This window comes from Solanum dulcamara, chromosome 6 (assembly GCF_947179165.1).
Source record: "Solanum dulcamara chromosome 6, daSolDulc1.2, whole genome shotgun sequence".
Taxonomy (NCBI): Eukaryota; Viridiplantae; Streptophyta; class Magnoliopsida; order Solanales; family Solanaceae; genus Solanum; species Solanum dulcamara.
This window is the reverse complement of record NC_077242.1, coordinates 184725-197518: the sequence shown is the minus strand read 5'-3', so window position 1 is coordinate 197518 and position 12794 is coordinate 184725. Positions and strand designations below refer to the sequence as shown.

The window sequence follows — 12794 nt, the reverse complement described above, 5'->3', positions numbered from 1 at the left end:
TGGGTTGAGTTTAAAATAATTTGTATTGAGTTCAATCTCAACCATTCAAGCCTTAACCCATTTTAAAAGATTCTTCAATTGAGCCCAACTTAATCTCCAATTTCAATCGGTTTTAAGGCTCTTTATTTGCAATGGTGTAATGTATACTCTCATACTAATGTCACGATCCAAAATGGGTCATGAGTGACACCCACACTTAACCTCCTAGGTAGGAGAACCAACGATACAAACCCCAACTAATAAATATAACAATAACGCGGAAGCTCAAATAAATACGTTTTTTCCCAAAACCTGAAAATCATCACATGAAGGACATCTAAATTCTAAAACTAAGTCTCAAATTATCAAACACCAAATAAATAAATAACATAACGTATCCGAAAACTAAGGACACCATGCCATGACAAGAGATTCCATCACCAGCTAGAAGGATAGCTCACCCTGAAATCTTATGAACTGGAGACTGACTAGAGCTGAGGTCGAGTCGAAGTCGGTGGAACACTCGCTGCACCCCACAAAATAAAATAAGAAAAAATACAAGTAGGGGTCAGTACAGGACAACATGTACTGAGTAGGTATCATCGGCCGACTCAAAATAGGAATCAATATGCAATAAGTAATAGCGGGAAATCAATTGTAGCACTTAACAGGTGGCAACCAACTGTCACGACCCAACCCCGTAGGCAGTGACTGATGCCCGAATTGAGCACCCAAACGTACCCTTATCCCAAATTAGCCTTTTAACCGAATAAACAAAGGTAGTGACTAGAAGAAATTTCTAAATATATCATAAAAGTAGATATAGGCACGAGGGCTGATAGACCGTCACAAAACACACAAAACCCAAACTATATATACAAAACCCACAACATAAATCTGTCTACACACCTCTACAGATGATAGCATAGTCATATGACGGGACAGGGCCCCGTCGTACCCCTGACCAAAATATCCAAATATACAGAGATAAAGTCAGTACCAAAATACAAGCTCCGAACAAGGAAGCACTGTCAACGACGCAGCAAATATCCTAAACAGATGGATCAGCAAATCGAACTTCGGTACCTGCGGCATGTAACGCAGCCCCCCCGAAGAAAGGGGGTCAGTACGAAAAATGTATCGAATATGTAAAGCATGCAGTGTAATATATAAAATCCTAATCTGAATAGTATATGCAAAACATGAAATCAACGTTTAGAATTTCAAAATGCTTATCAAAATCCCAAACCATATATGCACAGACATATGCCATATCCGACCCCATTATGGACTCGGTGAACAAAGTGTGGTTGCCCTCCCATAATCGGCACCACGGCACAGCATAACACCAGAGTAGGGAATATCTCCGTAACAAATCATATCATATCAGATGGCCATATCAAATCATATCATATCAGATGGCCATATCAAATTATATCATATCACAAACATATATGTACATGGCACAGCATAACTCCGTGGCATAACATTTACCACCCCATGTACATGTCATACCTGCCCCCTCACGTCGGGATACGGCGAACAATGCAGAGAAATACGCACGAAAACATATCCTGGCCCAGGCTCAGTGAAAGAAGCATTGAGGCATCCACGAGTGGAGTAGTGAGAAACTAAATGCAATTTAAATTACAAAACATTTATACAGACTCGATGGCATAATTTCGATAACAAATCATAAAAGGAAACTTGAATAATAATAATAGTACAAGTACTTCCAATATCACAATAGTCTACGTAAAAATAGTATTTTCCGAATTATCTCCGTACTTCCAAATATATTATGGGAATTAATGGAATAATTATTCATATAATATTAGGAAGAGTTTCTTTCAAATTCTACCTACCGTAATTCAAACGGAATAACGAAGAAAAATTCAGAATAGTAGGGCCCACCTCGATCAAATGAAGTGGCGTATACAAATCACGTGCGTTAGACTTCATAACATTATTTAGAAGAGTTTTAAGGTATTCGGAATTCATTTGTGCAAAATCTAAAAGCATAGCAAAGAGTTTCTTTCAAATTCTACCTACCGTAATTCAAACGGAATAACGAAGAAAAATTCGGAATAGTAGGGCCCACCTCGATCAAATGAAGTGGCGTATACAAATCACGTGCGTTAGACTTCATAACATTATTTAGAAGAGTTTTAAGGTATTCGGAATTCATTTGTGCAAAATTTAAAAGTTTAGACAATTTTTCCAAAACTATTCATAATTACCTAATTCAATTCTATTGAATAGAAAAAGGAAATTTTCGAGCGTCGATTTCGAAGAGTAGAGTGATCCCCGAGGTTCGTATTCACTCCTATTACATCTAGGACATGCCAAGAGAAGAAAATGTAAAGCTTTACATACCTTTTTGGCCTTTTACGGTTGTTCAAGTTCAATTTCCGTTTCCTCCAAAATCTACAATTGGTCACATTTACCAATTACTATTCATAAGACTTTAAGAATTCAATTTTTCCAATACTTGTCTACAAAAAATCGGCAGCATCTCCCCTATATATATGACACCCCGAGATTACAACTCGGCCACAATATTAACAACCAAGCCAACAACAACACTAATTCCATCCATAATCAATTTCACACACCATAACATAAATTGGTGTAATTTTCCAATTAGTGCAACAATTTTCAACCAAACTTTGCATTTCCAAATAAATATGAATATCTCATATCCATAATTAATTTCAACTCATTCCAACATAAGTGAAAAATATTTCAAGTAAGCTATCCAATTTTTATCAATTCCATATTTCACTCAAAAATTCCATAAATACAACAAAAATATTATAATTCATTTTCTTCCTCCAACTTCATAATCAAATTCATTTCCTTCTTTCAACTTCACAACCAACAACAACACTCCATACTTTTAATAATTTACCTCCATATTCTTATAATATCATACTCAAATTACATAATTCCTACAAACTAGTTTAATACCAACTTACACCATTTAAACTTCATATATATCCCCAAAATCATAACCACAACTAACAAATTATACAAACTTAATTTTTTTCCAATTACATCACCTAACCCATATTTCCAACTTCAATAAATTTCATCCAACTTCCATTTTCAACATCAAATAACTATCATAACTACTTTACAAATACTACACAAAAATACTACACAAAAATTGAATAAATCTTACTCATATAAAAACATGTATACATGGCACCATATTACCATATAAACTTTCATATTTCCATAAATTCCACACACCTCCACATACTACAACATCAACAAACTTCATAACACAAAGAAATTAGATTAATTCTTACCTTTTCTTTCACTTCCCCAATTCTCCAAATCAACTAAACAAGTCTCCAAACTTCCAAAACAACTACACCATGTTGTAGAGCACCCTTGACTTAGTAGGAATACTAGGAGAAAATAATTTTTGGAGCTAGATTTCAATTTTCTCCCTATTTTTTTTCCTTGATCGATTTTCCCCTTATTTTCTTTTCCTTTGTTTTTTTTTCTTCTTTCTTGAATTATCTTGAAAGTTCTAAGAGTTGATGATTTAAAGGCCTTCATGAGAAATTCCAACTTTGCCCCAAATCTTTTCTAATATTTCCAAGTTGAAATTCCAACTTTGCCCTCAACCTTTTATAGTATTTCCACATGGGAAATTCTAATTTTGCCCTTAACCTTTTATAGTATTTTCACATGGGAAATTCTAATTTTGCCCTTACAAAATTCCAATATTTCCACATCTCAATTTAGTCATAAGAATTTTGTATCCAACAAGGTCAAACATAGCCTTGCCCTTGACTTATTACCATTATCCCCAAATTGTCCTAATGTGAAAAATACGGGTTATAACACCAACAAGATCAAGATCAAGTGACAACACAATGAACAATTTCATAACCAATCAACAATATTAAGATCACACATGAGGACTCAAGTCTCCATATCACACTCTTTTGGAAAATGAGTTATTGGAGATTGGGTAGTATTAAGTCATTTTAATTTGTTTTCCTTTAATATTACCGTGCTGGAATGTGACACCCGATCCAAATATACCGTGTCGGAACGTGACACCCGATTCAAATATATTGTGTCGAAATGTCACACCCGATCCAAATATACCGTGTCGAAATGTGACACCCGATCCAAATATAATTAATTTATCATTCTTCATGATTACATTCCATTTCATTAACAATATTTCATCAAGCCTTCTTTATTCAAGACACCATTTTTGATAGGGCAAGTTCAAGATTATGAATTTCATGATCTCGGAATTTCAGACCAATCACAACAACATATCAACCTTCCAAACCACAACAATTAAATGCATAGTATACTTCACACGTTACTCAATGAATATCAATCACTATTAAAAGTCTATCTATGATATAGAATAAAAACCATAACCTACCTCAATCGAAGAACCGAAGTAAAACAAGTTAATCCACCAATGTCTTTCCCCTTCTTCAATGCCTCAGACCAATCTCAGTCTATCAAATATATAATATTTATAAGTAAACTTATCCGTAAACACCAATATTATATATATGTTTAACCTAGCCCTATAACTCACCCAATTCTATAAACACGTTCCTAATCTTGATGCCACTTAACATGTCAACTCCCATATTTCTTAAATTCAAGCCTAGTGTCACGGACTTAGACTTCACACTAAGACTTCCGTGCGGCACTTGATAACTTACTCACGAATTTTTCACGATCTTGCAAACTCAAGTAAGCCTTTATGACTAGATCGCTAAGGGAACGCTAGGTTGTAAGAAAGACAAGAGAGCTTTTATGAAGAAGGCTTTTGTATTGCTTTGGAAGAATGCTTGTTTGCTTGATGATCTTCTACAAATGAATGCCCCCTCTATTTATACTACTCCTAAGGGGCCTAAGTGTAAATAAAATTTACTATACAAGTCCTTCCATATTTACAAAGAAGTCCCTACTCTAGAACTCTCCACACACTCTAGAGAATTTCAAGTCTTTCAAGACTTCTCTACAAGCTTCTACAAGAATCTAGAGTCTTCCACTAACCTCTCCAAGACTCTAGGTTCTTCTACCTTCTTCAAGAATTCTCTAGGACAATCTAGAGTCTTCCACTAACCTCTCCAAGACTCTAGGTTCTTCTACCTTCTTCAAGAATTTTCTAGGACATTCTAGAGTCTTCCACTAACCTCTCCAAGACTCTAGGTTCTTCTACCTTCTTCAAGAATTCTCTAGGACATTCTAGAATCTTCTATTAACCTCTCCAAGACTCTAGATCTTTCCTCCATCTTCATGATCAAGTAGCGGGTCATGACACTAGGGTTAAATCTCAATTCCTCCAAATAACATAAATTCAATGATATTCCTATAATATAATACACTTATTATTTAATTACCTAACTCAATATATCAAAACTTGAATTATAATGTGATAATTAACTAAAAATAACTAAAAGGCAAGATAACTATTAGCAACAGTGGCCACGCACCATGCAACCAAGTTGCAGAACCTCCTTTCTTAATGCTCAATTCATTTTCACCTAATAGTAATCATATCTTAGCAACTAGCATGTACAAAGGGAAGAAGTTTAGCCATTACCTGAAAGTTGTATTTCCGTTGGCGAGGCTGCAATTTGTCACGTTCTAGGGCAATACTAATTTCACCAACTTATCTAATATATAGGCTAAGTAGTATAAGTTATTAACTAAATTAACACTTTAGCCCACCAACTAAATTAATTATCTAAAATCACCCTTTAATTACTTAATCGTAGTTATCGAATAGTCCAAAATTCCATCTAAAAAATTATGAATTGAGTCTTTTATGAAATAAAAAACTATCGTACTCAAAATGATCTAATGGGTCATTACAACTAAAGGTATGAATTACTATCTATTTTATCTCTTTTAGGATTAATCTATCGATTTGTAAATTTTTATTTTTATTTTTTGGGGTTGAAATTCAAATTGTGGTTATAAAAGGTAAATAATAATATGTTAATATTATTGACATTAAACGGGTCAAACTGGTCAGGTCATGACCCAACCCGATTTTTATTTCAACCCATTTTAATATTTTCAATTTCAATCCAACCCGCCCATTTTACACTCCTATCTGTATTTGTAAAGAAATGGATCCCAAACGTGTCGGGGTGTTGAAGTCCTATGTCAGTGAGTTATGAGTTATTTAATTTCCTTATATGATTTTGGATAATTTTTTCATCGTAAGAAATTTTTTTGAGTTGAGTTAAGCATAATATTTATTTCTTTATAGTACTACCAACAAATATTATTTTATATAACTATAAAATGGCTAAACTTTTAAAACTAGATATTTTTCCAATACAGAAAAACAAGCCAAATCGAGATTATTGCTTAATCTATGGGCAATTGGGCACACTAGTTTAGATTTGTCGGTTGATACTGTTTTGGATTGAGTAAACATGATTATGAAAAAAAGAAAAATATAGGTCAAAGGACCAATTGTGGAGCCCTCCTCTTTGATTTTTCTATAATTGTTTGATTATTGCTTATTTAATACCTACCCTAATTATTACGATCTCAAAAGAAAGGAGAAAAATGCGATTTATAAATTTGGTTTTTTTTTTCTTATTTATTTTTGAATTTATTTATTACTTCCTCGGTTTGTTTTTATTTGTCCATTATTTTAAAAATATATTCTTACTCTTTACTCGTCACTTTTAACATATCAAAAAAATTATATTTTTCTATTTTATTCTTAACATTAATTACTTATTCATCAAATTATTTATCAAGACTTAGCTATTCACCAATTAATATGGCGAATCCAAGGGTTTTATGGATTCACGTGAACTCATGTTCCTTCTATTCATCAATTAATATGGTGAATCCATGGGTTTTCTGGGTTCACGTGAACACATGCTCCCCTCTCGAGATCACATATAGTAGTGTGACATTATATTTTTTTCAAAGAAAACTTAAATATAGATGTGAAATGTGAATCCATACTCGAAGTATCATATAATTCAATGATAATTATAAGGTGCACATTTCTAAGTGAGGCTTGAAATTTAAATTTTATATTATTATTTATTTACAAAAATTGGATAATATCTATCTAAGTGGTTATTGATAACATTTTTTTACGTTTTAATTAATTAAATTTTTTTCTATTATTTGATAAAATTTTCAAGTCTATCATTTTGAAAAAGTTAAATTATTATAGCATTATAATATTTAGTACAATTAAACCAAACGTGTATATTAAACCTAATATAATAAATCATACAATCAATGAGTTCAACCAATTTCAATGCTTTGGACATGAAATATATATTAAGTTTAGAATTATAATTTTAAAATTTTAACGGTTCTAGTGACAAGAATCTAAATGCCAAATCAATTAAATTTATATCTCTAATTCATCTTTTCTCATAAATAACATTCATTCTCTCAAAATTCTAAATATGCTTCCAAAATAATTAAAACAAATGAATGAGGTATCATTAAAAGGGAAACCCAAAAAAATCCGCTAGTTTAGGAGCTAATTACTTAGATGCACTCTAGTTTGCAATATTACGAATCTTACTAGATTTTGATGTGCCCAAATATGTCAAGATACATATATCTCGGGATATATGAGGTCAAATTGGGTGTAATTTATTTTAGATACACTCTAAGTGGATTCACATGTATTTGAGATACATAGACAAATTATTGTTTCCTATGTATGTAGTAACTCACATGCATATGAATCACGCCAGATTCATATAGATATATGGATATAGTGTGTATCTAGTGTGCTTCAAATGTATTTGAAATACATGATTATCTAGCTTGTCTCTCTCTATTTTTAGTGTATTTGGTAGCAAAAATACATATATTTAGGTGTATTTTCAACAAGTGGTAGGAAACTCTTAATTAATAATAAGATACGTAATTATTTAAAAATATAGATAAAATTAATATATATAATTCGAAAAGGGTTAAATATACCCTTGTACTATTAAAAATAGTTTAAATATACCCCTCATTATACTTCGGGCTAAATATACCCCTCATTATACTTCGGGCTAAATATACCCCTCATGTTATACTTTCGGTTCAAATATACTTCTCTCATTATAATTTCGTACAAATTCGCCCTTAATTTTAACGGAAGAACACTTGAAAAACTCAAAATTAAATAACTCATTCCCAATTTTAAATATAACCCTAAATCTTTATTTATTTTTTTCCTCAAAAGTTATTTATATTTTTAAAATTAAAAAGGTGAGATGTGTCATTTCGGTAAAAAAAAGTTAAGTTCAACGGGAGTTTACATTTTCGATTATCATGACTGTTTGATTACTATGATGATTATACACTACTAGTATGTCAAAATTTATGAAGTTTCATTCAAAATATTGAAATTCTATCTTATCAATATATCTTATCAATATATTTTATATCTTATCAATATAGTTACATTAATAAGAGATGTGACTAAGTTTTTAAAAATTTTACAACATTTTCTATCTTATCATTTTGTAAGAAAAAAGACTTAAATTAGTACTTAAAAATTTCATGGATCGCTCCCACACTTGTAGCATTCGTGATCGAAAGCCGTTGCGCGTTAGACGTACATCCATTTTCTTGCTAGGAGAGTATTAATACTTAAAATTATGCAACGCATTCTATATTGTCATTTCTAAGGAAAAAAATCTTCAAATTAGTACTTGAAAATTTTAATTATTCCTAAAAAAAATAAATATTTAAAATTGAGAATGAGTTATTTAATTTTGAGTTTTTCAAGTGTTCTTTCGTTAAACTTTAAGGACGATTTTGTACCAAAGCATAATAAGAGGAGTGTATTTGAACGGAAAGTATAACATGAAGAATATATTTAGCCCAAAAATATAATAAATGATATATTTAAACTATTTTCAATTGCATAAAGATATATTTGATAATTATTTTCTAATTAAAATAGATAAAATATTTTAATTGGTTAACGTGCTTTATGTGATAAAAACTGCTAGTTAGGGGTGCTTATCGGGCGGATCGGACGGATTATTATACTTAACGGTTTGACTTAACGGTTATCGGCTTTTAAAAGTACTAATCCACTAGCCAACCTATAAGATATCGGTTGGTTCGGTATCGGATTAGCAATTATCGGACGGTTATCGGGCGGTGTATCGGTGGTATAGTAACATGTAAAGGAAAGACAAACAACAAAAAATAGTCAAATGAAAATGACATACACAAGGGTTGCCAACAAATTCTTAAACAGTGAATGAAATCAATTCAAATAAATTAAGGAAAATTAACTGTGAACCAAGTGGAGCAGCAATACAAATCCAACGTTGTTAAAAAAAAACATCACATATATTCATATATCTTAAATGCAGAAACAAAAGCTAATCTAAATAGATCACCAACACGTGATTTTTAGAAGATAAAATGATAGAAAATAATATCATGAAATAATGGAGGACAAGATCAGTGAGAAACCAATAATAAAAGAATAAAGACAATTTAGCAATGCATAACTTATTTGAGGATTAAAAAAAATTAGTAAACTAGTCACTGAAAATAGACTTGGACAAAAATAATAAAATTAAATTATAACAAATATAATCCAGAATATCTAGATAAACACAAATCTTAGAAATGGGCTTGGCCTGTTTAATTAAATGGGCTTGGCCTATTGAGGCTTAGTTTAGATTTATAAATTATAATTATCATACATATTTTATATGTTTAGGGATAAAAATATAGTAAAATATAATAAATTCTTAACGGGTTAACGGTTTACCCAATAACAAAATTGAGTAATCCGTTCCCCACACCGATAAGCCGTTAATTATAAAATTTAAATCCATTCCCCACCCGTTAATCCGATAACTCAATACCAATAAGCCAATAAGCCAATTTTGCGGTTGGGTTATCGGTAGCGGACGGTTTTGAACAGCCCTACTGCTAGTAGTAGAGTGGCATCATGCGGCGTCTAGATGAATTTCGTGAGAACATGCAGCGCCACGTCATTTTCTCATCTCGTAAATCGAGTAATATTATTTATTATTATAATTTACAGCTACTTGACTATTTGTTTTTGTCCTTTTTATTTATATAATTGTGTTGTTATTTTAAAAAATATTTGAAGCACTTTTCTGTAGAGCGTCTGGAGAATGTTGACGTGCCAACAAGTACGACCATAGGAATCCATCTATTTTATTGTTTGTTCATTTTTTGAAAATAATAATAATTTTATTTCGAAATTATGTGAAATAAAACATATTTATTTTTCATTTATAATTAAGGTTTAACATATTCTAGTTGTTATTAAAATAGATTTGTAAATTTATCCTTATTTTGAAATGGTATTAACTTAATATATGATAATGTCACATACTGTTCCATAATTAAGATTTAATTGCTTTCGTTTTTGAATTTTTATTTCCCTTAAATACGCCCTATATCATACTAAGTGCGCCATATATCATACTAAGTATCTTAGAGTTCATTTAATTAATTAAACTAAAAATAATTGATAAGTAAATACTTTTATTATACTCCAATTAATTTTATCAAAAAATAATAATTGTATGCTCAATTAAAAGTGTTAAAATTAATGGTGAGCAATTAACCTAGTTAATAAAAAAGTGTTAGACAATTAATCTAGTAAATGATTGATAAAGCAAAGTATTAAACAATGAATGCACAGAAAACATTTTGTATGTTTATTCATCTGTTTAATTTAATGTAACCATTTTAGGATAGTTGGATTGGTTGGGTTGATAAAGATATTTAATCTTCATGTAATATCCATTATCATTATATCCATGTTGCTTAGCATTTTTTTGTTTATATAGAAATAATACTGGCACAAGTAGGGCGGAATTCTAAATTATTTTATACCAGATAAAATATAAATAATTAATTAAATATTAATAACAGCTTAAAATAACTAAACTAAATATATTAATATTAAACAAACTTATTTCCTTAAGAAACTAAACACATATCTACTCTTTTTACTACATTTCATTAAATATTCAATCATAAATAAGCTTTAGATTAATATATGAATCTTTACCTAACTTGATTACCAACATGATTTGTGGTTGGATGATTGAAATTCTTGTATTCTCAATTAAATGTTTAAGATTTGAGCTGTGGGTATGAAATAAATTTTATTGGGAGCACCATTCTTAAAAAAAAAAGATCTTGCAATGGTGAATCCAAATTCATCGGACTTCATTCTTCAATACGGTAAAACAAAAAAAATTGTTTCTAAATCAGGGACCTTAGTACATTTATAAATTTTTACTAGGCTTTTAGATGGATTCATCGAACTACAATAAAACCATCTTCAACCCCTCTCTATATTATTCTCCACTCTCTATATTAAGAGAGTAAAATAGAGAATGATTTTTTTTCAATCACTCTCCAATTCACCTTCTACTCTCCAATTACAAAGAGTTGAATAGTAGTTCTCCATCATACTCTCTATTTCACATTTTAAATATTATATTATTATTTTAATTATTTTGCAATTAACATATTATTTTTCATATAAGGTTATTAATTAAATTTCTAATATTCACATCTTTCTAAATATAATATAACATTTTAGAAAAATATATTATTTGATATTGTTATTAATTTTTCACTATGAAAAAACGCACAAAGTTTAAATGATAGGATGAAAATTTTAATTTAAAAATACAATACATAGCATAATAATTTAAATACAAAATAACAATACAATACATAACACAATAATTTTAAAAATCACAAAAATAATTTAGTAATCTGGTAAGCGTTTTCAAATTTAATAATATTCAAAAAAATGAGTATACGATCTAGAGAATTGTTGTGGTTGTAATTACGATTGTGCTTGTTAATTTCTTTTTTCATAATTGTTCTTTAGAGTTTTAGAATAAAAAATAATTTTAAAAATAAAATTTATACAACAACAACAACAACTCAGTAAAATCCCACAACATGGGGTCTAGGGAGGGTAAAATGTACGGAGACTTTACTCCTACCAAGGTAGGACGACTGTTTTCGAGAGACCCTCAGCTCAAAAGAAGCATAAAAAAAGGTCTAGAAAAGGCTAAGAACTTCAAAGCGATATGGAAAAGCAAATAACGAATAACGTAAATAACGATAGCGACACAGATAACATTTATATTACATAAAAATTATATAGGATGATTACTTAGAGAAAAAAAAAAGAAAGAAAGGATTATATTATGAAATAAGAAAATAAAAATAAAATAATAATATAATATTAAAAAAAAAAGGAGTAAAAAAAATCTTTTTTAAAAGGTAAAATGGAGAATTAGGTTAAAAGTTGATACGTCTGAAAAAATAGAAAATTTTATATTTAAAAGAATAAAATAAAGGGCCCGATTGGACATGCCCGTTAGACTTTGGTCCAGAGTCGACATCGCGGGAATTGGGCCCCACATCCCATTCAGTGCCAACGTGTAACCTACATCGTTTAAGTTTTAACTCACCTTTCACTTCACATTTACTACTATAATTCAAATTTATTTTTTTTGAGAAAAAAAAGATAATAACATCTTTGGTCCTTCAGTTTATAATTAATTATAAATATTTTTATTTTAATGTGAAATATATATATGTTATATATAAATTATTTTAAAAGTATATTAAATCTACAAAAGGAAAAGGACAAAAAATGGGATTAATTCTAATTTCTTTGGTTAGTTTTTGTCATCACATAAATTTTGAGTTCACTTTATATGAGTAAAATTTATTTTCCATCATATTTGGTATGCTTGATTATTAGATAATAGAGTAATGACTAATGAGACCAT

General features: G+C 30.1%; 1 long non-coding RNA gene across 1 annotated transcript; it reads right to left on the bottom strand.

The window, feature by feature from the left end:
- Positions 1-830: 830 nt before the first annotated feature.
- Positions 831-3588, bottom strand: LOC129892261 (uncharacterized). Its single transcript, XR_008767287.1, has 3 exons — positions 3294-3588; positions 2356-2406; positions 831-1065 (listed from the first exon to the last, which is right to left on the bottom strand). It is a non-coding gene; the product is annotated as an uncharacterized LOC129892261 (long non-coding RNA).
- Positions 3589-12794: the final 9206 nt, after the last annotated feature.